Below are 4,514 nucleotides of genomic sequence, written 5' to 3' on the forward strand. Positions count from 1 at the left end.
GTTCTCCCTCCTCTTATCTGATTACTGGCCTTCCAGTCTTCCTATAAATATCATCTAAGATCTAATCTTATGCCTTCCCCAAACACTCTTTAATGCTTTTATTTATTCTCCTATTTATTCTGTCTATAGTTTCCTTCTTATATTTTGTCTAGATGTTATCTCCTCCATAAGACTGCAACCTCCTTGAGGACAGGGACATTCTTTTTTTATGTTCCTAAGGAGTTAACACTGTGAAATTTAAAGAACGTTTGTTCATAGATTGAGTGATATACCCACTTACAATTCAAATAATGTTTATCAGCCAACTTAATTCACTCACTCATTCATCCACTCTATAATTCATCCATCAATTCAAGAAGATTTATTGGCAAAAAAAAGATTTAAAATGGAAAATATTCATGTATATGATGGGGCTCAGTAATATAAACTTACCAATTACTGTTTGTACATATATATATGTATACATATGCAAGTATACATTTTTATTATCAATCATTTTGAATCATTATGAAAACCATTATGATCAATAATTAGGAAAAATAATTTTTAATTACCAAAGTTATTAGAGTTGATATACTTTGCCTTGGTCATTACTAGTCAAAAACAAAAAAAAGTTTAATTTTCTTGGAAAAATGATGTCTTTTTGACTAGAGGGTCTTCAAGTAGATGATGAATGACTACACATAAGGAATATAGAAAACATGATACCTATTCAGGTTGAAGTCAGCTAAGTAAAATATTTTTGTCCCTTCTATAACTAATATTTTGTGATTGTATTTAGGTTTCATTATAGTCAACTATGAATTGAATTAGACAGACTAGTTAATCTCAAAGCTCTTTTTCAATAGTAATATTCTGTTGTCTTTACATTAAAATATAGCAACAGCTATGTCTTTGAACAAATCAGCATTTATTAATTTTATTATATCAATATATATAACATTATATATTTAATTAAATTAATTAAATTAATTAATTAATTTAATTTAATGAATTTAATTTATAATATATTCTATTAAATTTATTAAATTATTAAATTAAATGTGGTTGCCCCTATTCTAGGCACTGAAGAGAGACAAAAATGAACCACTTTCTGAAATATGTATTTGTACATATTTAAATGCACATAAATACACATATATGTATATCTATACATGTATACACACAAACACACACATATGTATATACATATATATATATATATATGTGTGTAAAATCAAGGCAAAATAAATTCCATGTAATTTGAGACTATGCATTGTTTGCTAGAAGTAGGAGATTGGTTAAGCAGGAGTGTCAAGGAAGTTTTATTAAAATAATAGCTTATGCGTGCATGTGTCTGTGTGTGTGTGTGTGTGTGTGTATAAATGTGTATCACTTCAAGATTTCAAAATTATTTACAAATATTTTATCTGCATAACAACTATTATTATTATTTCCATTATACAGGTGAACAAATTGAGACAGAAAGAGGTTCAGTGACTTGCCTAGGTGATTCAGTAAGTACCTAAGTCAGCATCTGAACAAAAAAAAATACTAGACTGCTGAATGAGGGAAGGAGAAATTGAATATATATATATATACATATATATATGTATATATATATATATACATTTATATATATATATAATAACATTAGAAAAGATTTAAAAATCCGAGAAACTTTTATTTGATCTTAAAAGCAATAGGGAGTCACTGTAATTATTAACTTGGGGAGTGATAGGGTCAGATCTATGGTTTACTGATATTACTTTAGCAGCTTTGCAAAGTATGAGCTGGAGAAGAATGAGAAGGTAGGCAGACCAATTAACTTGTTATTACAATAGTACAGATAAAAATTGATGAAAGTGTGAATTACTGGTGATAGCTATCTGACAACAGGGAATGATCAAAGCAGCTAGCCAAAGACATATGTCTGTAATAGGATGAATTTTCTTCCATTTCCTAAAATCATCCCTTGATCTTTGGTTCCTGGGAACATAGAGAGGTAAAAGAGTAAAAATTATGCTTGTCTGTTAGACATTGTTGGGATGCTTTATTGCCACTTTTAATTATGGTATAATTAAAAATAGAGACAGGAAGCAGGATAATCAGAAACAGTAGTAGAAAACTGGTTTCAACCAGTCTGAAAAGATTAAATTCTTGGTAAACTAAGTAAGTAATTTTCCCTTTTTCCATATACCTTGGCATATATTTATCATTGTTTTACAGAGAAGGGAGAGCTTGTGTAAAATTGTGAGGTTTGGAGGAAATAGAATTAGATTTGAAAAGACATTTTTAGGTTATACATATATAATATAGGTTAAACATATTTACACATTAATCATGTTGTGAAAGATGAATCAGAACCAAAAAAGGGAAAACTATGAAAAAGAAAAAAAAGCAAATAATGTAAAAGCAGTATGTTTTGATTGATCTGTATTCAGACTCCATAGCTCTTTCTTTGAATGTGGATATCTTTGCCCATCATGACTTTTAGAATTGTTGAGGATCATTATATTGCCAAGAACTAAGTCATTCACAGTTCTCCATATGATGTTGCTTTCAATTATGTACAATGTTTTCTTCCTTCCGTATACTTCAGTTAATGTCAGTTCATGCAAATTTTTCCAGATTTTTCTGAAATTTGCTTGGTCATCATTTCTTATAGCATCATAGTATTTAATTGCATTCATTTGCTACAACTTGTTTAACCTTTATCCAATTGATTAGAATCCCTGAATTTTTAGTTCCTTAATTCCATGAAAAGAGCTGCTATAAATATTTTTGTCCAGGAATCATTTTTCCCATTTTTAGCATCTCATTGAAATAAAGACCTAGTAGTGTTATTGCAAGATCAAGTAGTATGTACAATATTATATAGCCTTTTGAACATAGTTCCAAATTGCTCTCCAGAATGTATGGATCAGTTCACCACTCCAATAACAATGTGCTACTATTCCAATTTTCCCACTTTTTAACATTTCCCATTTTCGTTTTCTATCCTATTAACCAATGTTATTCATGAGAGTTGTACCTCAGAGTTGTTTTAATGTTCATTGTCTAATCAACAATGACTTAAATTTTTTTAATATAACTATAGACAATATTAATTTCTTCAGCTGAAAATTTCCTGTTCATATCCTATACCCAGGTATCAACTGGGGAATGCCTTGTATTATACTCAGTTCTCTCAATATATATGAGAAATATTAAATTTGTCAGAAACAATGGCTATGAAAATTAATTCCTTGCTTTTTTGCTTTCCTTCTAATCTTGGTGTTTGATTTCATTTGTACAAAAAAACCCACATTAATTACTTCTAATCAAAATTATCCAGTTTGCATTTCATAATGTTCTCTATGTCTTCTATAGTCATAAATTCTTCCCTTCACCATAGACCCGACAGGTAAAATAATCCTTTGCTCTCCTAATAATCACCCTTTATGTCCAAATCACAAACCCATTTCAACCTTATTTAGTAGGTGAGATGTCGGCCTGTATCTAGTTTCTGCCATACTATTTTCAACAAATGCATTTTTGTTGTCAAATAGCATCTATCAAATAATAGATTACTATAGTCATATACTATTATATCTTATGTATCTAACCTTTTCCACTGATCCAAATCTATATTTCTCAGGCAATACCAAATAGTTTTTCTGATTAGTATTTTATAATAGTTTTAGATCCACTTTGAATAGGCCAACTTACTTTTCGTTTCCCCCTTTTTAATTTCTTTGATATTCTAAATGATTTTCAGATGAATTTTGGTTTTTATACTGGCTCTAAAAAGAACTTTGGTAATTTGACTGTATGACATTGAATAAATAAATTAATTGCAGTAGAAGGGTATTTTTTCTTATATTAGCTCAGCCTACCATGAAAAATTGTTTCAATCTAATTTTATTTTATGAAAAGTGTTTTGTGATTGTGTTCAATAGATCCTTGGGGTTTTTTGGCAACTAGACAACCAAATGTTTCATATTGTTTACTACTATTGTAAATGGAATTTATCTGTGTATATCTGCTGGACATTGTTGGTAATAAATAGAAATGCTGAAGATTTATTTGAATTAATTTAGTGTTTCACCTTTACAAAATTATTATTTATATAAAATATTTTAGTTGATTCTCTAAGTATATTATCACATCATTCACAGAGTGACAGTTTTCTTTCCTCCTTGTCAGTTTGAATTCCTTCAATTTCTTTTTCTTATTGCTATAGCTAATATTTCTAATTATAATACTGAATAACAGTGGTGATAATGGGCATATGTATTTTTGCCCCTGATTTACTGGAAAACCTACATTTTGTTCCCATTATATAAAAATGTTTGTTGATAGTGTTTTGGATAGACTTCCTATGATTTTAGGGGTTTTTTTTAGGTTTTTTTTTTTTTTTGCAAGACAAATGGGGTTAAGTGGCTTGCCCAAGGCCACACAGCTAGGTAATTATTAAGTGTCTGAGACCAGATTTGAACCCAGGTACTCCTGACTCCAGGGCTTGTGCTTTATCCACTGAGCCACCTAGCCGC

Source organism: Macrotis lagotis, chromosome 2 (assembly GCF_037893015.1).
Source record: "Macrotis lagotis isolate mMagLag1 chromosome 2, bilby.v1.9.chrom.fasta, whole genome shotgun sequence".
Taxonomy (NCBI): domain Eukaryota; kingdom Metazoa; phylum Chordata; class Mammalia; order Peramelemorphia; family Peramelidae; genus Macrotis; species Macrotis lagotis.